This window comes from Rattus norvegicus, chromosome 8 (genome assembly GCF_036323735.1).
Source record: "Rattus norvegicus strain BN/NHsdMcwi chromosome 8, GRCr8, whole genome shotgun sequence".
Taxonomy (NCBI): Eukaryota; Metazoa; Chordata; class Mammalia; order Rodentia; family Muridae; genus Rattus; species Rattus norvegicus.
The window spans coordinates 131207408-131234413 of NC_086026.1; the positions used below are offsets into that span (position 1 = coordinate 131207408).

At 45.2% G+C, this 27006-nt stretch overlaps 1 long non-coding RNA gene across 1 annotated transcript in view; it reads right to left on the reverse strand.

Moving 5' to 3' along the window:
- LOC102550701 (uncharacterized) overlaps positions 1 to 27006 on the reverse strand; it is a 66346-nt gene that overhangs the window by 34701 nt on the left and 4639 nt on the right. The window lies entirely within an intron of this gene.

Here is a 27006-nt window from a genome sequence, read left to right on the forward strand (position 1 = left end):
ACTATAGAAGTTTCAACACACAGAGAGACTTGTCTTTCTCTTTGTACTTCTCAAGATCACCTTAATTCCTCTTTGGACTAATACAGAATAACAGAGCGAGATTTTAGTAATTACACTTGGGGAGGAGGAGCTCCGCTGCCCATTTGGCTGGGGTTAGAAAGTAATCTGTAATTCAGAGACAGACTAGATGGTTGCTTTGATCTTCCCATGTATGAAGGTTGTGACTTTTTCACTGTCTTTGGAGGCCTTTATGAAATAGAATTATGAGTGCCCACACTGAGCACTGTTAATGAGTTGCTGGTCTTACCAGTACATAAGTCACTTGAATACTGATCACATGGAGTGCTGCAAACAAACTTGTCTGAAATATGAAGGCTGGGGAAGAAGGTTCCATTCATACTCCAGTAGCACTAACTTTTAGGTGACTCCTGTTTAGCCACTGAGGTCTCAAATGGGAATTTCTGCAAGTCTGTAACATTTCAAAATGCCTCCCCTTCAAACCTAAAAAATAAGCAACGAATGAATAAAACTCATGGTCTTTTCTTTTTAATTCTTTTTAAGTGTGTGTGCATGAACATGTTTGTGTATGCACAAATACCACAGCACATGTGTAGAAGTCAAAGGACAACTTCAGGGAGCTGGTCTCTCCTTCCACTTTGCTGGGCAGGGTCTCTCTTGCTTCTCTCACTGGGCTAATCCAGGCCCAACTGATTCTCCTGCCTCTGTCTTGCACAAGAAGTACTAGGCTTACGATTGCATGCCACCATTTGTGAATTCCAGGGTTCCAGGGTTGAATGCAAGCACTTTTGCCTGTTGAGCCTGCTCACCAGCCCCCTGCAGATTTCACCTCTTTGGGGGCCTTTCTGATAGGCTTGCTTCTTCCTTCTTTTGTAGCTCTTATTTGATGTCCACTCCCAGGGCCTGCTGTATGCTAGTCATACCGAGAGCTTCGTCTGCTCCCCATTCACATAGCCCCTGACATGTCTCATGGAAAGAGCAGGTTCAAGATTGCTTCCTTTTCCCAGCCTGGTGGCAAACACTGGCTTGTACTAGACCTCATCTCACTCCTGGATCTCAGGGCCCTTTCAATGCAGACAAACCAGGTCCATTGTATAGGTTCATTGTGTGACCCAGCTCTGAAACAAGCTGCCATGACTGAAGATTCAAGGATGAATGAAAGGGTGACTCCTAGATTCTTAGCATAAGGAATGCTGGCTTCTCCTTTCAAAAGGCAGCTGCACATTGTAACAGCTAGAGGTCAGGGTTGGAGATGGGGTGCGAACCAGAGTAACAGTACAGTATCTTCTGAACATGGCAGGAACCAGGGCACTCAACCATCAAGAGTTTTTGCAAAGATGACAAGATCAGAGAGAATCTTTCGAGTAGCTATTTCCAGGCATCTCTCTATAAACAGCACAGCACAAGTGCACATAGCTTTTGCTCCTAATAACTGAAGGGAATCCAGAGTGGTTTGCACCATGTTTTCCCCAGCACTGGATGCTTCTCAGAGACAGGGGAAGATCAAAATCAAGCAAATGATATCTCTCAGGTCCTGAGAGAGCATCTTGAAGATGATATGAGGAATTGCCACGTATTCTCACATACGTACTTCAATCATGATGCCTCTTGTGCTTCTACTCTTCACTGGACAGCCATTAAACTCTGTGACTGAGACCAAAACTATTTATTTATAGTCCTGGCTACACCTACACACACACACACACACACACACACACACACACACACACACACACACACACACGGCTGTCCTGGAACTCACTCTGTGAACCAAGCTGGCCTCAAACTCAGAGATCCGTCTGCCTCTGCCTCCCAAGTGCTGGATTAAAGGCGGGAGCCACCACCGTGCAGCTAACAAGTTATAATACTAGAGGACCTTGGAGCCAATGAGATGGCTCAGCGGGTAAAGGCACTTGTCCTTGTTACCAAGCCTAGTGACCTGACTTCAGTCTCCAGAACTCGCATGGTGTAAGGGAGAACCCGCAGGCTGTTATCGGACCTAAGCATGAGCCCAGACGTGTAAGACCATACGTAAGTGTGAAGAGGTAAAAGCCTGCTTATTCTATGAACAACAGGGACAGGGTCACACAATAGACTATGCCCAGCAGCAAGCTTACTTCATAGAATGTACCCTTTTATTGGGACTTCAGTCTAAGATTTTGCCCTACCCGCAAGCTAATCAATTAGCCTGCCACTGCTTCATAATAGAATTGTTGGGGAATGTAGTCCTCTGAACAAAACAGCCGCCGTCTTCATCGGGGCAGCTGAGCCCGTTTGCAAGAGGCCTTCAGAAGTAAACCTGTGGACTGGTGACCTCCTATCAGAGAAGGAGTGTGTGTGTGTGTGGGGGGGGTTACTGGATCCTCCCCTGAATTTCCAGTCACTCCTCCCAGCCATTTGTATACAGTTTTTCCCTGACTGCATTATGGGCTCTGGGTCTCCAGGGGTGCTACTGTCTACCTTCTGAGGAAGGTTGATGAAAGGGGGAAATTCCATCTGTGCAACCGTGGGGAAGCCGTCACCCACACTGGGTGAAGGACGGCTGCTCTGGATTCACTCATGCTCCCATCAGTAACCTGAACTACTGAACCACTGCTCTGTGTCTTAGGTCTGAGGGAGATCCTTCTGCCTCAGTGGGGGGTGGGGGAGGACACCCGGGGAGGCGGGGAAACAAAATGCCCAGGTGTCAGAGTGAAAATTCCGTCAAGTGAGAGGTGACAGAGATTCAATCAGGTGATGGGAAGATGGAAAGAGTGGGTAGATTTGTAGGCAACATGCAGCTTGAACCAACGAATCTTGCATATGGATTGGAATAGTATTTATTCTTGGAATAAAGGAAGATAAGGGTTTCTAACTTGAAGGAAAAAGAAAGCAGAAGAGGAGAGTAGGTAGGAAATTAGGCTTTAGCCATCCGAGGGAGAAATAACTTGTTTTGTTGTTGGCTTAGGTTTTGGTTTTTTGAGTCAGGGTCTTATGCATCCCAGTATGGCCTCAGACTCACTGTGTAACAAGAATGACCTTGAAGTCCTGATCCCTCTGCCTCTACCTCCCAAGTGCTGGGATTAGAGGCCTTACCGCCATGCTTAGCTTGAATGGCGTCCTTTGAACAAAGCAGTTGGACTATGTAAGCATAGCATCCGACCTAGCAGGTGAGCACAGAGAAAAGATCCGGAGCCAGTCCCTTGGTAAAACAGTAGCCCAAAACCACTGACTGGAACTGAAGTGGACTATGTTGTCAGTTAAGGTGACTGCATTCAATAGTGTTCTTACACAGAAAGGGATTCGGGGTATTAGAAGAGCTACTAAGTTGTAAATAGGCTGTTTGTTTGTTTATTAATTCGAGGTGCTCTTAGGCCAGTGAGGTTGCTCAAGCAGATAAAGGCACTTTCTACCAAGCCTGATGACCTGAGATTTGATACCTGGGTTCTACATGGCAGAAGGAGAGAACGGACTTCCATGATTTGTTCCTCTATGTTTGTCATGGCATGTATGCACACACACACACACACACACACACACACACACACACACACACACACACACAAACACACACATATTTTTCCCCATCACACACACGTGCATGAACACACACACTATCAATAAGTGTATTTTCAAAGTTTAAATAAACAAAAGGGAGATGAAGATGTGGGTCGACAGATAGAGCATTTGCTGTTCTTCTAGAGAACCTGGGTTCAATTCCCAGAACCCACAAAATGGCTTACAACTGCCTGTAGCCCGGTTCCAAAGGATTCATTGTCCTCTTCTGGCCTCCTTAGACTCCTGAACATATATGGTATACATAAAGGACAAACATTCATACACACAAAATAAAAAATTAAATATTTCAAAAAGAAACTCATTAAGCACCTACTTACAAGGAAAGTCATACATTAAAATACACACCAAACTATTAAACTGCGAGTCTGTGTGGTTAAACTAATTTTTATGTCACTACGTATTCTGAGCTTTATTCATTTAACAAAAGTAATCTGCATAAGAGGAAAATAGCTAAAATAAAATGTAAGCTTCTTCCCCATAGCTCATTTCTGGGATCAAACCCTCCTAGGGAGTCACATGCAGCATGACATCCAACTCTGTCTTCTCCCAGCATTCCTTGTGTGTCTCCAGTGGTTCTTAACTCTGGTTGTACATTAGAATCACAGGGACGTAATCACAGGGACGTTCCCTTTCCTAGGGCAGGGCCTAGCTGCTGGAGATGCTGACTTAAATGGCCTGGAAAGTGGCCCAGACGTAGCTATTCACTTACTGTGAACAATTCAGCTGCACAAGAAGGTCCAGTAAACACCGGCAAGACCTGGCTTGGTTCTCCAAAACAGTGTTCTCCAAGTTTACAGAGGAAGGGAAACTTAAAGCAATGAAACCATGGAAGTTACTTGAAAGAGTTTGCAGAGAAAGAAGATCTCGGGACACGAAGTACAACGAAAATCACACCAAGCAACAGACCTTACACTAGAGATTTATTGGATGCGGGGATGCAAATTAGCTGCCTGTGGGCGTGGTTGGAGCCAGGCAAACTCGCCTTGATAGCGGGCTTCACGAGGGGGGGGAGGTGTGGCGGGGGCGTGGAGCATGCGCGTAGGGAAAATAATGTCACGTTAGCCATTGGCCCAATGTGGGCAAAATGCTCAAGAAAAAAGAACTTGGAGATAAATAATAAAGAGAGATCCAGCCACAATTCAGAGAGGAAAAGCTGAGAACTCCCACCACCTTGAAACAAGAGCTTTAATTAGCTGTGAAAAATCTGATCCTCACGTGGAAGTCAACAATAAGAGGCCATTCCTGACGTGACTGAAGCAGATGTTTCTGCCAGAACAGTAAATCCTACTTTGGAAGTTTCCAGGCCTAGGAACTCTTATTCTGTGCCTCTGCCATCTGGATAGAGTCCCCACTCCATTTCTGGGGCAGCCTACAGTTTGCATTCTTGCCCAGCATGTGAATGGAGGGGGAGTTCCTTTGACTAGGTAGCCCAGGGATGGGATCCCCTGCCCTCAAAAGATTCGCCAGCGACCCCAGTCCTGCTGGTGTCCTCTCTAATTGGCCCATGCTGCGGAGAGCAACTGAGACTAAATGGCTGCTTGCTGGGTGGCTGGGAGGAAGGGCTTGTCACATTAGGCATGTGTGGTGCTGTCCCAGAACTGAACGGAGCAACTGCTGATCTGGAAGCTTGCTCGCAGCTTTGCCTTCACCCCTGTTCATTTGGGTTTGCAGAAACACCTCCACAGCCAATGCAGCTGGCAGTGGAGCCAATCTAGGCAAAGGGACACTACAGCAGAAGCCAGAAGCCATAGAAAGGACCCCTGTGCTGCTGCTGTGGAAGAACAGGGACCAATAACTTCTAAAGAGCTAACATCTCCATACTGCTGGGCAACTACAGGGGCAAAGGTTGTCTCCATTATGACTTGTTGGTACCAAGGCTTAACCCTTGGGTCTGCTAATGGCAGACTGGGGAGAGGTCTCTGGGACAAAGTGCTTGCACACGGGCATCAGGACCTGAGTTCTAATTCCTGCCACCCATATAAAAGCCTGATGTTGCCAGCACATAAACTGTAACCCCATTGCTAGAGAAGTGGGGTCAGCTGGCAAGCTCCTGGTTGATGAACTAGGCAGCCCAGGGATCCCCTGCCCTCAAAAGTTTCACCAAAGACCCTGTCTCAAAAAAAAAAAAAAAAAAAAAAGAAAGAAAGAAAAAACCAACGAGGTGGAGCTGGGCGTAGAACACACATTTAGTCCCTGCTTGGGAGGCAGGTAATCTCTGTATAAAAGCAGAGTGGTCTATACGTTATAGGCCAACAAAAGCGACATAGTGAACGCCTGTCTTTTAAAATATAAACAAGAGTGGCTGGAGAGATGACTCAGGGGTTAACAGAACTTACTAAGGTCCTACAGAGGACCCAGGTTCAGTTCTCAGCACCCACATGGCAGCACGCAACTGTCTGGAGCTCCAGTTCCAGGGAATCTGACGCCTTCTCCTTGCTCCACAGGCTCCTGCAAAGACAAAACACTCATACACATAAAGTAAAACAAACCTTTCTAAATAAGTTAATACAGTAGAGAACAGTGGAGGAAGGCACTTCATGTCATCTCTGGCCTTGACACACGTGCACACACATGCACGCTTCGGTTTCCTGCTGGTGGTGCAATTTGGGGAGGTTATGCACCCCCTAACCATTAGGAGGCACAGCCTTGCTGGAGGAAGTTTATCTCCGAGGGCCAACACTGAAGGTCTATAGCTTTGCCCCATTCCAGTTCACTCAGCTTGCTGTGTGAAGAAAGACGATGTTAGCTTCCTGTTTTGGCCACCAGGCCTCCCCTGCCATTATGGACTCTTCCTCTGCAACCACAAGCCCAGATAAACTCGTTACTTAAGTTGCCTTTGGTTCTGGTGTTTTACTGCAGTAAGGAAAAGTAGTTGATAGACTGCTGTTCCAGATTACTCGCTAAAAGCAATTGCATATTGGGAATCATCAGTAGTGCACGAGCCTTGATTCTAGATCAAAGTATCTGACTTGGCCAATTTGTTTGAAAGGTTGTGAAGCATTCACCCTACTAGAAGAAGTCAGTCACTGAGAGGCAGGTCTTGAAGTCTTTCAGCCTAGTTCTACTTCCTGTCAGCTTTCTGCTTCCTGACTTCAGATGCAGGGCGACCTGACAATTGCCTCACGCTCCTACCACCACCATGATGTCCACACACCATGGACCGCAGCCCTTCTAAACTATAGACCAAACGAGCCCTTCCTCCTTTAAGTTGCCTCTTTTCAGGCATAAACAAATACAAACTCTTTGAAACTCTGACGCGGTGTTTGGTGTTTTAGGCTGCAAGAATTTCATGTGTTTTTTAGCACAGTTTGCCCCCCACCCCCACCCCTGCATCAGTAGATGAGATCAACATTGAACTTAGAGATGATTGGCCACTGAGAAGTGCTCAAGCGTGGCCCAGGCCTTACTTATTTCTAACAAGGCCAAACGAGGCCCCCACCCCATGCTACAAGAGCTCCTTCAGGAAAAAGGAGCTTGATAGTCAAGAGTTGGGGAGCCATGACCTGCGCTGGACACATCTGTTCTTAACAGAGCGGTACACAGAACTGAAACATCAGCAGGGAGGCTTGCTACCCACAGTGCTAGAGAAGTCAAGTGTGTTCCAATCAGGCCTCCCGAAACATGGAGGCAGAACCGCAGGACCGAGTTGGGTGATTTAAGGTAAAGAACAGTTTTCAAGAGCAGCAAATCTTTGCAAGTCACTATTTTTCCTCCCACTCTTAGGGGAAAAAAAAGCACAGAAGGGGAACATTTGCTGTTTTTTAGTGCTGAGAGCCGTCACATCTGCCCCTTGCCATTTGGAAACTTACGATGCTGATTGGTAGCCACCGCTAATCACTCAAGACAGAAAAGACATCACTACGTGCAGGAGCACCAAGCTGCTTTGGCCCAGTATTTCAGCTCTACACCTCCGTCCGACATTGGTCCTGTGGATGCTGAAGTCATTGGGTGCAGCCAGACAGTGAACTGGTGCTTGTGAAAGAAGAATGGGGAAGTCTGTGGGGGTCCGCTCCGGAGACTCCCCGTAGCCTTTCTCAAAGGAGGCATCTTGTAAGAGACTATTTTCTCAATGACTTGCATGACTTCCCTAAACCATAGGTGGTGGTCTATCAGTGACAGAGTCCGTACACATGTGTGTGTGTGTGTGTGTGTGTGTGTGTGTGAGAGAGAGAGAGAGAGAGAGAGAGAGAGAGAGAGAGAGAGAGAGATTTCTGCTTAGGCAAAACCACATTATGCATTTAGTTCAATGGTAACCTGAAGCTGCTCTTTAAATGATCCAGCCTTTAACAGCAAGCAAACTTACTCCAAGTTATTTCCAAGCAGATCTCAGTCCATCTCCCACCTTCCCCTGGACAGTGCCCATAGCACCTGCCAGTAGGCAAAACAGCAATGGGCAAGGTGAGGGGAAATCTCCATGAATCGAGTAAATAGTTCAAAGATCAGTCAGGTTTTTCTGATCAACTTAATCTTCTTTCCTCTAAGATTTACCTAATCATATCTTTAAATTTTGTATACGCGTGTATGCACGAATGAGCATGGACATGTGTACATGAGTGCAAATACCTGGGAAGGCCACAAGAGGGCACTGGAGCCGCTGGAGCTGGAGTTCTAGGCAGTTGTGAGCCCATTCCACATGGGTGCTGGGACCTGAACTCAGGTCCCCTGGAAGGGTCGTACATGCTCTTAACCGCTGACCCATCTCCCCAGCCCTCAACTTGTTTTTATTAACTTCTACTCGTGCTGATACACTGATTCTGAGGCACTAGGGACTGTACTTCAGGCCTCTCATGTGCTAGGCAACTGCTCTATCCTGGCCCTGATTCCTACAGTTAGAAGAGACAGGAGAAGAGGAGGGGGATGGAGATCTTAAATCAATTATCTGAGATTTGTATTAGCTAGAAATAAAACAAAGCAAACCCAAAGAGAGTAAGTTAATGAAATAGATAAAATTAATAGTTTAAAAATAGAGAAAATTGGGGTTGGGGATTTGGCTCAGTGGTAGAGCGCTTGCCTAGCAAGCACAAGGTCCTGGGTTCGGTCCCCAGCTCCGAAAAAAAAAAATAGAGAAAATTCGGCAGGAGGGGCAGTTGGAAAGATGACTTGGTGGTTAAGAACACACTTGCTACTCTTACAGAACAGCGGGGTTCAATCCCAACACCTACACAGTAGCTCAGAACCATCTGTAATTCCAGTACTTGGGATCCAATGCCATCCTTCCTCTGGTCTCTGTGGAAACCAGGCACACACAGGGTCCACTACATACATGCAGGCAAAACACTCATCCAAGCAAAATAAATAAAATCTCCTTAAAAATAAATAAAGTACGAAAAGAAAAAATAAGGTCTAAAGAAATTCAAATTCCTTCTTAATTCTAGCAGCAGACTAACAAAAATCATTTTTTTTAAAAAAAGCTAGCTATGCTAATGAAATGTAATACAAGTTATCAATATTAGGAAGGAAGGGCTGTAAACTGATAAGAGAAGATCAGAAGAACTTTATTTATTACAGGTGAAATGAACAATCTCGTGAGAACTACAACTTACTAAAACTTAGGCAAGAGAACTTAAGTCCAGAACTAGAGCACCCAAGCCTTAGAGCGTTTCCAAGGTGCTTCTTCCAAGGAAATTCAAATCCCAGACAGTTTCGTTAACATATTTTATGAACTTTTAACAACAACAAGAACCATATATTAGTTTGACATAAACTCTTCCAGAAAGTAGATGATTTATTAGCATCTTATGAAGCCAACTTGTTCATGAGGCCAGCATGTCCCTATACCGGCACTAGGGGGAAACGGTTCTGTCACTCTTGACAGTGTGACCTTCAGAAGGGAAGTTCAGGGAACTCCTGAGGGTCAGTGCCACAAGTCAGCCGTGCGCACAGTTATCCGTTTTTAAAACCTCTGAATGAGGGGAAAGAACGAAGTTACAGTGGAGGAGCCGTCCATTAAATGGGAGCACAACCCAGTGCCCACTGAAGAAATCACACCTAAGGCAAATGCTCCACAGCTGGAGTTGAATAGGAGTGAGCTCTAGGGCTGACAGGTGGGAGAGGACACTGTTAAGGTGTGTGCAGACACAGGCACTGGGCCTTGCTTAGCAGAAAGCCCAGTGGTGCAGCTTGCTCCCAGAAATTGCAATTAATGTTTGCACGAGTAGATGCTAAGAATAGAACTCAGTTGGCAGAGTGCTTGCCTAGCACGTATGAAGAAGCCCTCGTTCCGTCCGAAGCACCACATAAACCTGGAGTGGCGATACACGCCTGCAATCCCAGCACTCGGGAGTGGAGCAGGAGCAAAAGTGTAGCTGGGCGAGGATGGCACACCCCTCTGCACTCAGAAGACAGAGGCAGGCAGATCTCTGGGTTCGAGGTCAGGCTGGTCTACAGAGCTGGTTCCATGACAGCCAAGGCTACCCAGAGAAACCCTGTCTCAGAAAACTAAAAAATAGTAATTAAATAAAAAATGTTTAAAAATTACAAGTCTACAGTCAAGAGGGGTTGACACAGAGCTTAATAAATAGTACCAGGCCTAGTGTGTGTAAAGCCCTGCGTTCAGTCAGCTGTGGGAGGAGGGTAAGGGAGAAGGAATCACCGAGGAGAGGCAGAAGAAGGGAAGGGGGATAGAGTACATACGGTTCCATTTATGCCTTTTCCAAATGGGATGGTATATATTCCAGTGGGTGCAGAGTGTAAGTTGTAATGGTGCTTGTTGATGTGTTTCAAAGTGAAGTTCATTGGGAACAGGAATTTGATTATTGGAGTTCTATCTATGGGCACCTTAAGATAGGAATAGTCTAGTTAGAATCGAGATACTTTGCATTCAAAAGCTCTTTGCCACTGGTCTGGGAGTGAGTGTCTTGAGTCTTGAACAAAGATTTAGGATTCGCACTTACCAGCATTTTGTCAGGCACATTCCTGAAGGAAGAGGCCTGACCACTAAATGTTCCCCTTTATGTTCTAAATTCCAGCAAGGAAGACAAGAGGCAGGGTGCCAGATCTACCATTTAGTGTGTGGATTATGTACGGTTTTAGATGAGGTTCTCAAACACCTTCAGGTTGGTGTGTAACCACTAGAAAGGGTGTCATAAAACACATCTACAGCCCTACTGATACGGCGACAGTCATTCGTGCTGTGCCACAAATTAAAGAGAAACTTATGAAATTGCTTCTGGTCTCATCGTAGAACAATAGCCAACATTATTAATGAGGGAGGGTTCTTCCAAGACGCCTGGCAGTTATCTGAAAGCCTCAATAATACCATATCGTGAATACTCTGGGGTTTCCCCCACACCTACACACCTATGATACAGCTTAATTTCCAAATTAGTCATGGTAAGAGATTAACCGTAACTATTAGTTATAAAACAGGGTAATTACCACAGGCTGCAATCAGAGTTATTTAAAATTTGCGAATTGTTCATTTCTAGAGTTTTCTATTTGAGGGTTTACCATGGTAACAGAAACAAGAAGGCAAAACTGTAGCTAAGCACGGGCTCTGCTCCTAGTGAAGCAAACTGTGTTTTTACTGCTTAGCTACGTTTTAGTAGGAGTCTGAACACTAGTCCTCGCAGTGAGGAGTCCCCGCGCAGAATTTCTGTAAGACGAGAGAAGACCCTGATGGGGCCTCAAGGGGCCTAAATTCTTATCCCCGCAACACACTCAGCACTCACTTGTGAGCTTCACTACAGAGTTTCTCAAGTTTTAGAGGCTGTGGACTCTGTGGGCATCGGGGACTTTAGTATGAAACTCTTGGCCAAGGCTGTAAAGCAAGCCAAGGACACAGTCAGCTGCTCTGCAATTGTAAACCGGCCGTAGGGGACAAGGCCAAGTAGGACGAGATGTACCGTTTAACCAAACCAAGAAGCATTTGAGTTAAACTGTGCTGGGGCAACACAGGGGCATGTCGAGAGCGTCTGGGGCAGGTTCCCAGCTCACACATAGAGATCCTGGGCATAATTTTATGTCCTAGAACAAGGTAAAATCGAGGAGCAGTCCCCGGCTATTAGAGGCCTGGAGGAATAGCCTTTGGCACACTGCCATCTAGTGGCTACAAGGGAAAACGCACAACACAGAAGGGAGGCTTGAGGATTCTAGGTCCTCTCTGAGAGCAGAGTGCCTGTTTTAAATAAAGCCTCTGCCGTTCCTTGTAGGACAACAGCATCTGTCTCAAAACTGGATTTGAAGATAAAAATCTGTCCTGTGCAAAGCTACGCCTTCATCTGGTGGTGAGATGAAGCTCACACCCCATCAGAAATATGATGCCATAGGGAGACTGAGGCAGGAAGACTGAGCCTTCAAGGCCAGCCTGGGATGCATAGAAGACTACATCAAAGAACAAATAAAAATAATTTGAAACTAAACACCCACTGTTCTTTAGAAATAAGCCAACCTGTCACTCCAGGCTCTTCTGGGTACACCGGCAGACAAAGCCAGACTCCCATTAAGTGGGGAAGCCACCAAAGTAAGAGAATTTAACATCATTTGCTTTGTATGTATGCATAAGTGTGTATACAGGTCCACATGTGTGGAGGTGCACGGGGTACAAATGCATGTGCAGGGTATGTCTGTGTGCAGGAGCTGTGTACACAAGTCCTCTGGAGGCCAGAAGTCAACCATCTGTCTGGGCAACAAGACCTTTGTTTCTGTCCGTTAACCCATTCAGGGGACTTGTGCTGTCTCATTTCAGGTCTCACGGAAAGGCGCTCTCCACGTGTCTAGACGTTGTGCCTGAGTCACTCTGCCTGGTTACCTGAAAAGAGTGAGCAGCAGGTTTCTCATCTCCGTCCTGATGATCTCCACCATAACTGCCTTCTGTCTCCACCACGAGACCCTCCTTACATTCCTGGTCACATCCTGGAGAAGTGTGCGTTGTCCCTGCTCCTTGGGTGGAACAGAAAGGACAGGAGGCTTCTCTTTCCTTAATGTCTAGTGCCAGCAAGGTTCCTTTTGTCTGTCTGTATCCCTGAGTCACCCAGGCGTCTGAGCAATGTGGATGTTCCTCATACCACCAGGGAAGTAGCAGGTGGTGGCTTTCCCAAGGCAGTGTTGGGAACAGAATGAAGCCAACCCCTCAAACCTTCCCCTCCTATCTCCCAGCTACCCCACGCTCAGAGGGCCTACATTTCCAGTCTCCTCACCGCGCTGAGTGTCCAGCTGCTGTAGACTGCTGCAGACACAGAGTCTCCCTACTGGGTCGTGAATTTCTAGCAACTATAGACACTTGTGGATAGAAGGGCACACCTGTTGAATGGAAGACTCCTGGGCAAGTTCAAAAGAAACAAATGTCCTAAAGGATGTTACAAAATGTGTTTTATTCAAGGGAAAAAATGAGACCCTTGGCATCTCACCACAATCTAGAGCTGAGGACTCAAGGAAGGAGCTTCGATACAAGGGTGTCTATTGGAATCCACACCTCTTTAAATGTCTCCCCACACTGGGGAAACTGAGGGCCTCTGAAGCCAGCAGGAAACGAATTCCAGCTACTTTTTGTTAAGTGTTTATTTATTTCTGCATGTAGTAAGGTATGTTGTGTATGTGTACATGTCGATCGCTTGATCCCCAGTGTTGGAGGAGCAGCATAACCAGAGGCAAAGATTGTGTGCAAGTGCACATATGCGTGTGCACTTCAATTGTGCTTTATTGAGTTTTCACTTCCAGTATTTCTGAGTTTTTATTTCCAATATTTCTGAGTTTTCACTCCTACTCTCGATTACTCTGTTGAATTTCTTAGCCACGTTGCTGGCTTCCTTGTTCAGGTTTCACATCGACTTCTTCTCATTTGCTTATTTATCTGAATTAAAGAAACTTTCTTTTTAGGATTTCGGTTTCTCAGTGAGGAGTCATGTGCTTTTGCAGGAGCCATACTGCCTGCATTTTCATATTTCTTGTGTTTCTGCATTGCGATTGTGCATTGTTTTGTGATAGATATGTATTTCGGGGTCTCCCCACTTTCTTCCCTACTATTTACTTTATGAAGTCCTTTTGGGGGCAGGCGTCTCTTCGGTTTATGATCCTTACTACCACTTAGAAGGGAGAAAACGGCTGCAGTATTAAAAACAACAATTTGTATTAGAAGTATTAGAATGTAACAAAAGGCAACCAACAGTATCAACTACCTCCTCAATAGGTCAGAAAGAAAGACAAGACACTAAAGAGGATCGGCTATGACTCAAAAGTTAATGAAGGCTGTGATAATTAATCTGTAAAATAAGACGTCAAGTGTGGCCATTCATGCTTCTGATCACAGCACTTGAGAGGCTGAGCAGGGGTCCTAAAGCAAGGTATGTCATTCAGACCTATGATCCCACACTTGGGAGGGAGAAGAGGGCCAGCTTGGGCAATATAGCAAGATGCAGCAGCTCAAACAAAACAAAAGAGGAATAAGGAGCAAGGTAGCGAATAGCCAAAGATTCTAAGCCCACTCCTTGGTGGACAAATCTCCAGGAATCCTGACTTTAGTGCCTGCAGGGTAAAGAAATAAGAGATGAGTCTTTGGAGATGGCTTAGTGAGTAAAAGTGCTTCCTGTGCAAGCATGAGGACCTAAGTTCAAGTCCCAGATCCACATAAAAGCTCGACACATACAGTGTTTGTCATCTCGGGGGCTCAGAGGCCGGCCAGCCTAACCTATAAAGAACGACAAAAGAGAACTTGTCTCAAGAAAAAAGATTGAGGCTCACACCCAAGACTGTCCTCAGCCCATATTCAGGCCGTGGGGTACCTGCATGCTCACACATGTGTGTATATATATATATATATATATATATATATATATATATATATATATATGCACTCTTTTAACGAAAAAAGAAAATGTTTAAAGCAATGGATGGAAAATTGACAATGATATGCTAACATCTCGTTTTTAGAATGACAGCAAGCCTTTCATTTGCAAACGTTGTATGTTGACAACACTGTTTCAGAAAAACACTCTCCTCAGAAGGATGCAAGAGGGGAGAAGGGTTCCAACCAGTTTGAGTGTTAACTGAAAAGCTATTTCAGACGAACGTGCAAATATTAAAGAAATTTGCCCATCAGATTCCTAGAAGGTGCCAAGCCCTGGGGTCCCTCTTCTTCCAGCCATTAGGACTGGCCTTGGCCAACAAACAGAGACAGAGTGTGTAAGTGAAGGAGATGGGAAGAAAGTTAGATTCGGTCAGAGGCCATACTTCTCCACCATGGAGACCCATCATCTCTGTGTTTGCACCAGGTAATGGTAATGGAGAGAGGTTGCTGCACCTCACAGAGGTGCCACTTGGAGCTCCAATGTGCCGGCTGGCTCAAGAGGTCTGGCTGGACAGCCGGAGCCAGGTCTCCATACAGAAACCTTGTGCATAGAAAAGGGCAATTAAGTAGTAATTGAAGAAACAGGGGTAGGGAGGGTTTTACTGATGCTTAGTGCCTACGTGAGACACTATTTCCAGAATGCACTGGTTCCATAACAGGTTAGGTAGGCATCTTGGCTGGTTTTATGTCGTCGGCAGCAGCTAGAGTTGCCAGGGAGGAATTTCAGCTGAGACAACACCTCTATAGGATGGCTGGCAGGCAAATACAAAATGCAAATTTATAGGGCATTTTCTTAATCAATGATTGATGTGGAAGGGCCCAGCCCACGGGGAACAGCTACCCTTGGGGAGACGGTGCCGGTGACAACCATGAGAAGCAAGCTAGTGTTCCTCCACGGTTTCTGCCCCCGTTCCTGCCTTCGGCTTCCTGCCCTGACTTCACTGCATGATGAACTGTAAGTTGGAAGCCAAATAAGCTCTTTCCTCCCCAAATAGCTTTTGGTCATGTCCCTTATCAAAGCAACATAGAGCAAACTGAGGCAGCAGGTGACTCCAGCTCTACAAAGGTCTAGATTTCTGAAGCAAAGGGCGGTGCTGTCCCCTCCTTATGACCCATCAGCTCAAACTTCAGTCACTTATTAACCTCCATCTGGAGCTGCTGGGGTCTTAAATCAACGGTTGCTTGGGAAGGCCAAAGCAGAACTGAAGAGACAGCAGCCAATGTTCAAAAGCAAAATGCTGGTGTTTGTTTCATCTAGTTGGTGCATTAAACGAGGTGAATACTACGTCAGCCCAAGGTAGGTGCACCAGCAATCAATTTTGCAAGCCTTTATCTCACTGCCACAACTTCTTGCCTGTACTCTGTCTCTTGCTTCTATGTGGTCAAGTGTATTGTGGTAAGAAATCGCTGTGTCGCTTGTCAGGAGCTCGTGCTTGCAAGGATATTCCAACAGCTTCAATCTATGGAAGGTTTCTGTATTTTTCTAAACATCTGAGTCTCGTTTTTATGGCCGTTAAGAGTAGCTTATTCCTATCACCCATTGTGCAAAACTACTTGGTGAATGTTGAAAGTCTTGAAGCAGTTAGAGGAACAGGTAACAGACTCGGTCATGTGACCAGCAAGCATAGCTGTGCTCTTCCCACTGTACTCAGTTTACTTTTAATTTTTAAAAGAAAAGTTACATGGGGATTATGGATTAATGCACACAGCACTGAGTGTCACCAGCCACTAAGTCAGAGAAGACTAGGGATGTGTGCCTCCCACTGGGAACAAAACAAATGAACACCAAAAAAATGCATCACCACCACCATCTTTTTAAAAACCAAACGAACCTGAATAAATAAGTTCAGAAAATGGAACTAAACGACAAGTTACCTCCAAGTAATTTAACCGCCCAATCCAGTCTATGTAAAACTTTATAAAGCAAATAACTAACTACCTATCTTCACATTGCAGCAACAGAGAAGGGGAAGAGGATGGTAGCACACTGTAGAGGGGCCTAAGGAACTTTTTAATTACATCTTTTATTTACTTGTATAAGTGTACATTGTAGGCATGTGCATGCCATAGCTCACAGGTGGAGGTCAGACAATAATTTAAAATACAACAAACCCTTTTGCAAAGAAATGGATTTTTTTTTTAAAGTTCAGGTAGCATGAGAATGTCACAAAGAACTAGAAGTAATCAATCCTGCTATCATCTTTATTTTAAATATATTTTATGTTTACATAATTTTAAAAGATTTTTGTATTTTTTTAATTAACTTTTTAAATAATTTTCAATTATATGTGTGTCGTGTGACACAGTTCTCCCTGGGGAGATGCAACACGCACATCTACTCGCCCCAGATTGTGAGCCCAGGAAGACCAAAGTGAACCTGGATTCCAAATCCAGATTCCACCAAAGTCCTACATGGAGAACCAACTCGGGGTTTGCAGATAGGGGTGGGGCACCTCTGCAGGCTGGAGAGTGTCCTCTCCAGGTAGCTCAGTTGACCTAAGTCCCTTCCAGGTTCCTTGGCTGGTCTCAGAGTCTTCTTCACAGCTTGTCTTATCTGAGAGTGTGTCTTAACAGTTTCAGGGGCTTCCTGAAGCTGTTTTGAATTGTTTATTTCTGGCCTGAATGAGCTTCCCTGCAGGATGGCATGCTCTCATCTCTGAGGAGACTGCTACACAATGCTCTGTCTAGCACACTCTTCCACAAGGATTCCTGAGCATGGGAGGGGGTGGCCATAGACGCCCACCTGCAGCAGAGAATTAGGCCACTGTGCCAGAGCAACAGGGACATCACTGCTGGTTTTGAGTTGGGGCTGACAACAGCGATCAATAGATAGAAACACAAATGTTTGTGTTTGACAGGCGCCTTACATCCGTATGATAAGCAGCAGCCGTGGCTTTCCCACTAGAGCCAGTCACATTTTTAATCTATGTTCCCGTAAACGGATGTAAATGTCTCCTTGTGGAGAGAAATTGGGCTTGATTGGTTGTATCCACAACCATTGTACTAGATGGCACAGCTTGCCTAGAATTCCCATCATGGAGCATGTGCTTCCTCCCCTCCCCCTCCCCCTCCCCCTCCCCTCCCCCATCCCCCCGCCATCCTCCAGGACTCTTTGTAGCAACTCTTGGCACTGCAGGAGCTAGCTCACAGGAAGAAGACCTTGCAGGCCGAAATCTAGCTTTATTTCTTCAAGTCCTGCAACCAATGTATGCAATGTCTTCACCAACATGGCCTTATTACTCAGCTCTGTAACGCAACCAACAACTGTGGCAATAGCCTTCTCCTTTTGGGCATCCTTGGCGCCTCATTTTACAACAACCCCTAGAGAGGTAACTAAGACCTGGTACTGGGAGTTTCGAACAACCCTGTGGGTTTTGGTAGCATCTGTTTTTCTCCTTGCAAGATACCCTTGTTGACTCTTTGTGAACTAATGCCTCAGACTTACTACTCCTTAAGGTGCCCTCACATGTCACTCCACTGGCTTTCCAGTTGTCTTAGTCAGGGTTCCTACTCCTACACAGAGCATCCTGGCCAAGAAGCAAGTTGGGGAGGAAAGGGTTTATTCAGCTTACACTTCCACATTGCTGTTCATCACCAAAGGAAGTCAGGACTGGAACTCACACAGGGTAGGAACTTGGAGGCAGGAGCTGATGCAGAGGCCATGGAGGGATACTGCTTACTGGTTTGCTTCCTCTGGATTGCTCAGCCTGCTTTCTTATAGAATCTGAGACTATCAGCCTAGGGATGGCACCACCCACAATGGACCCTTCCACCTTGATCACTAATTGAGAAAATGCCTTACAGCTAGATCTCATAGACACATTCCTCAAGGAAAGCTTCCTTCTCTGTGTTAACTCCAACTTGTGTCAAAAGCCAGTCAGCACACCAATCTATCAATCACTGAGGATAGCACTATGTTATCTATATAACAAACCTTTTTCAGAGGATGGGCAGGACAACCCGACAACCTGAATCACAATCTCACAACAGATAGTGGGATTACAAAGTTAACCTTGGTGAAGCACTCTGAAAACCGGTGCTATCTGTTCTGAGCAGTGGCAGGTGGCCCCAGAGTGTCACAACTAAGAGATACCAACGTGGGACATGAGCAGCACCTGATGCAGCCTGGAGAGGTCCCACCCACGTCTATTAGGTGCTTCCTCCACAGATCAAGGTTGGGTACCAAAGAGTGGCGTGGCATGTAACTTAATTAATTCCCTGTACTCCTCAGTCTGAGCCATCATACTTCCATAACCCGGAGCTCTTCCATGAAGACTACCTACACTTCCTACACTGACTGATGCAAGTGAGCTTGGCTTAATGTGATTAACCTCCTAGATCTAAGGGAGAATGTGGCCCTGCTTGCCCCCGCTGCATCTGCTGGCTTCCTGGGTCGGAGAGGACCTGGGTTGGCACATTGCCTTCCCAGTTATAATATCTGGTTGTAAGAGGAGTTCCTAGCTGGGCAAACATCACCACCTCTAGCATAACCTTTTCTTAAAGGAAAATGAACTGAACCCCCTTAGTTGGGGGGAGGGGGTAATTACCCACCCTGGGACAGGCTTGATCAGCTTCACCTGTACTGTTCTATGTTTTCTGTGAACTGCCCCTCAGGTTTTAAAGCCATCCAGAAGCTTCTCGGTTGGGTCTCTCTTCAATTCGGGTGTCAATGACTGCTGGTCCACAAGGACGGAGGAAGCAGAAGTCTTGAGAGGGGTTCGGTTGGCTGTGAGTATGAAGGAAAGACTTCAGAGACATCTGCGGTGAGGCAGCTCGGTTTTATTGTTAGGAGCACTGGAGGGAAGGGCTGGTTGGTTCTAATGCAGTACCTAATTGTCATACAGTGGGAAGCTAGACTGGGACTTTTGTGCTGAGTCATGCATGGGGTCTTTGTTTAGAAAAGCCAGGCATCTGTGCTCAGAGGCGCTCCCCAAGTAAGGTTAGGCAGAGAAATGGAAACCCCTCTGAGAAAAGGAGTCCTCCACTTTGCACTGAGCTTGAGAGCTATGTGAGTGTGATGTCAGGGTTCTCCAACCCCTTAGTACACAATTTGACTTTCTGTCAGTTTTCTCATTAGGAGCTCCAGCTTGACACTAATGCTGCCACACGTGCCTTTGCGTAATACAGGCCTCTTCCTCTGTTTTGCCTTCTTTCTTTTCCTCGGGGTCACACTTTGTCTCTTTGCAGGCACTTGTTTCATGAGAAGACATCTACAGTGCTTACGTCTGCCAGAGCCTCTTTTGGCACAGAAAGTCTATTTTATAAAGACTTTGCCCCCACAAAAAGAGCTCGGCAAAGCTGCTAAAGGCCCAGACCACTCACAGTCCTTATTGAACCCATCTTCTCTTTAACTTCTGTGTGAACATGTTTCTATCTGGCCCAGTGAATTGGAATTCAAACACAACTTTTCTAATCCCCTGTTCCCTCAATAGCAGCTGGCCCTTGGCCCCTAGCCCTTGATATGTATGAGTACCTCAGATGAGGATTAGGGTGTTCCTAGTGGCTCTGATAAGCCAGTCCATCAGGAACTGACGTCCCTTTCAGACTGTCTCAGGTTAGGCAGCCCTTGCCTTGAGGAGGAATGGATGTTATGTTACTCAGTTTTTCTGCCTGCACAGCAGTCAAACTGATCGCATCAATTCCTGTGTCCCATAAACTCACAGGGAAAGGTTGTTTCATTTACTTTTTAAAAGACTTCTCCAGTTCCAGCAGGTCAGGTGCGTGATGTTTCCTGATCACCCCGGTTTCCTGTACAGGACCACTGTTAAGGTCCCTATTGTTAGTCTGAAACCCCTGCTCACTTCTGCAGAAGCTGGGAAATCTCATCTGCCCTCCTTCCCCCAATGCTTCCTGAACTGAAAAACTCTGAGTAAAGGAACTGCCAGTTCTCTTCACTGCAGCTGTTGAAACACCCTCCCCCTGATGCTGCCAGACACCCAGGTCCCCGCCTAAGTGTTCAGCTCTTGAGCCTATGTGAGCACTGACCCAGCCTGTGGCTGTTGCCATCACCCCTCACCTAAGAACTATAAAACTGCTCTGCCCTAGCCAGGCTGTGCAACTTCCTCAGCCCAGTTCTTCTGGACTGATGAATACACCCAGGAGTAGTTCCTAATAAACCTATCTTTATCTGCTTTTAATCTTGTCAAATCTGGCCTGGATCTGTGTCACAGGGAGAGAAAAGGCCTAGCATCTGGGTGCTGAAACCAGGAGGATTTAAGCCCTAGCCCAGTAATCTGGGCCCCTGTTGTGTGGTGCCCACTCCTCTCCCTCTCTCTCCCTGTGCATTAGATTTTTAACTCTGGGTGAGCCACCATTTCTCAGCCACAGCCTAAGAGGTGCCTCTTTCCGGTCCAGAACCCTGGGGATCACCTGCCAAGCAGCAGCCGATCCATCAAGCCCATACATTCTAGAACAAAGACAGTCTTAATTCTGGGCAGCCTTGGGAATTTGGAGAAGGCTTTCCAATGGGAGTCATCTCCCATTGTTTGACCACAAGCTGTTCAGAGGGACACCTCACAGTAGTCTTTGGTTTCCAAAACAGGCTCAGAGATGGACAACGCTGAGTCTAAATCGGGTTGCCTGCTACAAAGTTTATCCAACTTGGGTTTGTCTCAAACCTTGGGTCCAAAGTGCCAGATTCTCCTTTGCTCTGTGGCCTGGCTTCTGTACGTAGTCTAAATGGCCACCAGAGGGCAGTCTTGACTTTAACATCTTCCATTATCCTACTATTTTTCTGCCTGTTTATGGGCAGATGATTTGAACTCTATTCTGTCCAGGATTTTTTGGAACCGCGCTCTTGACCCTTCCTCAATTGCCAACTTTCTACGGCTCAGATCCTACTAGTAAGGATGGTTACACTCGCATCCCGCATGCCTCCAAGGGCTCAGACCCCAAAGCCAGTCCCATTCCCTAACTGAGACCCACCTACTCCTCCCCTTTCTTCACCACAGCATGCTCGCCCGTTGTTCCAACTGCAATGGGGCTCCAAACCAAGCTGCTAATCTAATCACTCCCGAGGCATGTACAGGCTTCAGTGCCCATTTTTCCCTTAGGCCCATGTAGGGCTACTGCAACAACCCCCCCCCCCCAAAAAAAAAACCCTCTCCCCACCCTCCACTGACATGGATCCCAAAACTTGTTCCAGCTGCACCACTCCAACAGCCCCTCCTCCTCCTCACTGGCACTGCTCCAAAGTGTCCCCTCCTTTCAGCACAAAATAAGCTACAATGCAATTTATGGCCTTGTGATTGCCACTCTCTCAGCCAAGTTCCATGCCATTTTCCCAACTTATTAACCCTTCCCTGTCCTGACGACTGCCTTCAGCTTTAACCTAAACATACAACACTTATGAACTGCAGAGGGTTGGCCTAATGGTGCTTGTGTTCTAATGCTAACTTGGGGCCCCTAAGACTGGTGCCCCAGAGATGAGAGTCTGCACGTGAGACACTGAGTGACCCTGCCCCCATTTAATTGTGATTGGTAAAGATGCCAACAGCCAATAGCTGGGCAGAAGAGACATAGGCAGGGTTTCGGTTTTGTGGCTTTGGGGAGAGAGGACCATGAGGAGGAGAGAAGGAGCCACCATGCGCTAAGGGCCAATGTAGCCCAGAGGGCTGCGCAATTGGCGTCAAGCACATCCCAATGAAACACAGTAAACAGTATAACTTAGGGTTATCGATAGGAAGGTAGGCTCTAATAGCCTGGACGGTAGGCAGCGGCCCCGCTATTGTGCTGCCTAAGGCTATTTAAAAATACAAAAGCTGTGTGTGTCTTGCATCTGGGAACCCAAATGGTCTAAGGCAGGGTAGAAGCCTCGGGCTGGGATTTTTAGTAATTTTTACTTCCATAAAGTGTTAAAATAATCAAAACGTACAAATTAATTATCAATTACCTCATAATCATATTCGTTAATATACCCATTAGTATAGCTATGATTAATTACCAACATAAGCTTTATTTGGCCTCCTATGTCTGTGATATATATATATATATATATATATATATATATATATATATATATATGATTCAATTTCTCTATATATACGCTCTAAGGCTTTGTGAATTGATGGAGAATCAAAGAGTATATGCGAAAGCAAAGAGCACTTATTCTACAGAAATCCAGCATGCAGGGGACTACCATTCATCAAAACGGAGAGTAGGAGGTGAGCTCACAGGCTCAATTTAAAGCCAATTAGGGGAATTCTGGTGAGGGGTAGGTGGTTTTATCATGGTTTGTCAGCCTGGTCTCTAGGGCTATGGGTGTCTTTGGGATTGGCTAGGGTTCTGAGGACTTTCCAGCACCATTGCTGGAGCCTAGAAACCTTTGCCGACTCACTCGGACTATTTTTGCCTCAGGTCAGATGTCGAGGCAGCTCCTGATTGGCTGTAGTTTTCCTAGGAACTGACCTGCGCAGACTTGACCAGTTCTGGGAAACAGGAACTTAGACCTAGTCTCCTGAATTGCCAATTTGGAGCCTGTCATGGAGTCAGTCTGGCTCAGTCCTCTCAATGCAACTTAGATTTATCTACACATGAGCGCGCACGCGCGCGCGCACACACACACACACACACACACACACACACACACACACACACACACACCCCTTGGATCCGCCTTTCTCATTTACAGAAAAATATCTACTAAAAACACAAATGCTTTTAAACAACAACTTTGTGGCTCTCCACCATAGCTGGTAGTGACCTCACCAGGATTAAGTGGCCACAGGGCTTGTAACCTGCCATGTAACTTCACTATCTTAAGATGACCACATGATATAAAGCAACAATTACAAAACTTGTTAGTCATAATGGACTCTATTTTTGTATCCCCTTTTAGACTAAGAAAGTTGCAAGTCTCAACTATTTTAGATTGATAGAGATTTTATATGATGATAGAAGTTCAAACTATATTTGCTACAACATATCATATATAATTCAACTCTAATTTAAAATATGCTATATATAATAAAATTTTTAAATTATAAAGATCCATTCAAATTAACAAAAACTAATTTAAGATATATGTCTAATTACTATGGCTTCACTAATTGTTCAATGCCAAACTGATAAAAATGCAGTTAAGTAACTATATGTTTGATAAATACAGTATATTTAATAATCAACATTTATAAGCTCCTAAGGTTAATGGTCATGCTCACATTAACATCTGTCTAGCTTCTTAGTCTCCTAAGGTTCAGGTATTTGGATAACTTTTTCCCTTTCACCCACAATGGCTAACTTGATTTCTTTACTGTGCTTATTTCAGGGTCAGTAAAGTTGCCAGCCTACCTAGGGACCTTATCTAAGCTTAAATGTTTTATTTTGCTACTAAAAGAACTTTGGTTCAAAGATCGTTATTTTTAAGGCTCAAACTAAACAGGAGTAGAGCTGTTAATGCTAACCTTATGTAAACTAGTGATTAATTGTAAACTATTGACTATTGTTAAGGATAATTAAGACATGCAAGTCAATAGTCAGTTGCCTTATAAATGATTATATTCTTTAATGTGTTCAGAACTATATTTGTAGTCACACTAAATACTAATGTAATTAATCACAAAAGAAAGCCTTAGTTAGCCTCCTGAATAGATTTTCAATGTTAAGCCTATGTAAAACGAATTAAGCATTCTAGCTAGCCCATATAAAAGACACACAATCCAGGTATTTTCTTTACAAGCTGTAAGCCTACATGGAGCAGAACAGAGCTATTCTGACTTACTTCCCAACCATATGTACCTTGTTACTTGATGTTTCTCTTGGCCACATGCTCAAGGTCCATCTCCTCTCACGACAGCCTCCTCTTCTCTCCTTTCTTCTCCCTTAACTTAATCTCCTCTGTATTCACCTTTATTTAAACTCCTTTCTATCTTAGTGCTCAAACATATCTTCAAACATATTGTATCTGCCCAGAGGTTTCTTCTGGGTTATGTATAATGTGCTAGGCTGAGTTGTGGTCAGTTCTCCCATGGGAGCCCCACATCTAAGGAGACTGGTTGCTCAGAGCAGCATGACACCCTGTTTCATGATAGCTTTCATGAGCTGCCATTAGTCTTCTGGGGCAGCCCCGTGTTTTATATGAGACTCTGTTGGCTGCTCAAAGTACTGTGATATCTTATTTTATACTAGTTCTCTATAACTCTTTGCTGCTGGAGACATGCAGCCTGTTCTGAAAGAGCCAGAGTTGGGACCAATCTAGAGCCAGTGGGAAAATTCCCACCAAAAACCTTTGAGCACAAGGTCCCCTCCCATACAGGAAGAAAAAAAGCTGGTTTAGTTCCTAGGACAGCTACAAGCCAAACTGTCACACAAAGCTACCTGTGACTTCCAACCGACCCCCCTTGGGAAAGTCTTGAATGGTGCACTGAGTCCCATCTAAAAGTTGTTTCACTCCTCCAAATGCACATAGTAACCTGCCTAGTTACCATTGTACAAATTTTGCCCCAATTGTTTGAATTCTGCCCCAATTGTTTGCAAGTTATATAACTCTCTGTTAGAGTCTGCCCAGGGTCGTCTCCCCTTGAAGTGGGGGGACCCCGACATGTCGGAATTAAACTCCTCTAGCTTTTGCATCAATCACTGCCTCTGTGAGTCTCATTCAAGAGGTCCTGGGAGAGGTTCAATTTGGAACTCACAGTGGCAGCTTCTGCAACATTGCTTGAGACCCTGCTGGTCTCTGCATTTGCTTAGCTCTGGAACAGAGCATTCCAGCATTGGGCAGAGATGCATCAAGGCTTGGTGCATGGTTAGCACCAGGGGCACAGCTATACCTTAGTTCACGCTCTGCCTTTTTGAGATCATGTGTGCCAAATTAGCATGTATTCTGACCCTTGTCCTGAACCATGCATGGTTTGGGGGGGGAAGTAACATTGCTATGGAACCATCCCCCCCCACCCCCACCCTCCTAGACACCATCATGGCTTCTATCTTAAGGGAACAATGAGCCTTTAATCTGAGAATCTGAAGTCTTAATTTGGGTTATAAGTAAATTTTTGCCTGATGTTGATTTGCCAAAATGTGGTAAATATTACCTGGCGCTTCCTTTTCCCCTGTGTCCTCTCTTCTCTCCTCTTTGAAGATTTCTATCAATATAGATTTACTTTACCTTCCTTTTTTTCTATTATTTGGTTAGCCATCATGGGGCAGAGGGATTCTGAGTGGATGGCCATAAGGGCCAGCCTGTTGGTGTAGGAACAGCACGGGAGGAACAAGGCAGGTGATATCTCAGGATTATTGAAAGGGAAGTAGACAAAATAGCACAGAGGGTTGATATCTCTCCAGCTCTAGTGCTTCAAGACTTATTGTAAATATAAAGGTTTTATGTCTTTTATTTGTGAACTAAATGATCAAAGGTTGGGTAGAAACCCCCAAATAATATTTACCACAACAAGTCTAGGACAAATAACTAAAAACAAGCAAAGTTGGGGCTGGAGAGATGGCTCAGCAGTTAAGAGCACTGACTGCTCTTCCAGAAGTCCTGAGTCCAATTCCCGGCAACCACACGGTGGCTCACAACCAACTGTAATGGGATCTGATGCCCTCTTCTGGTGTGTCTGAAGACAGCTACAGTGTACTCATATAAATAAAAAATAAATAAATATTTAAAAACACAAGCAAAGTTTGTTTATGCAGATATCCTTTAAATAGATAGAATGGTCCTCAATACTTCATGGATCTGCAGAATATGACATTTAAAATGTTTCATATAAAGGCTTTTCATAACATCTATCAGTTCTTGGCAGCACCCCTAATCTCCTCCAAAGATGATGGTCTCAGAACTACCACCTGCCACTTGCTTTAAATGTGACAAAAGGGGATACCAGGCTATAAACTGCCCTTTTACCTCAACGGCTAACAGCACACTCTCAAGACCTTGGGCAAGTAGGACACTGGACAGTTGATTGCTCCACTTTGAGGAGACAAGGTGGGACAGTCCCCCTAAGTTCCTACTCCCCAGGAAAGTCCGTCAAATCTTTTGGGCCTGGTGACTGAAGACTGATGCCCCATCAATCATGGAAAAACCTTGGGTGACTGTTCAGGTAGCAGTAAGCCTCTGCCATCTTTAATAGACTTGGAAGCTGCTAGGTCAGCACTTCCTGCTTACTCAGGTGAAATTTACCCTTCTCGGGATTCCTGATGGGTTTGAAAACTAGATTAATGAAAGATGTATCAGTTTAACAGCAGAAACCAGGGTTTCAGCAGCCTCCTCAGTTCTTGTAATGTGTAAAACTCAGTCTTCAAGCCTCACTTTCCTAGAGCTCCTACTACTAGGTCTAGACACAGACTACCTTATTAGCAGACTTGGGAAACAGGTTTCAAAGTAACTCCTTACTATTCCTTTATCTAAAGGAACTCGCTTTACAGTGACTGCTCCCGATAATCAACCACCTGACAGGAAAAGATGGTAAAGTTCCGTAAGGTCCGAGGATACTGAAGGAAATTTAAAATCTTGAGCTTGTGACTACAATATTAGCAGTACTGTACCAGAGCTATATAGTAAATGGTTTATCAGAACTCTATTGATTAATGTTAAAACTTGGAATTTTTGAAGTCTTAATACAACAGTAGCATATAGGAGGTGGAGTAGCATATAGAAGGTGGAGTAGCATAGTGAGGGGAAGAAATCTGAAGTATTTTTCATTTTTTAAATA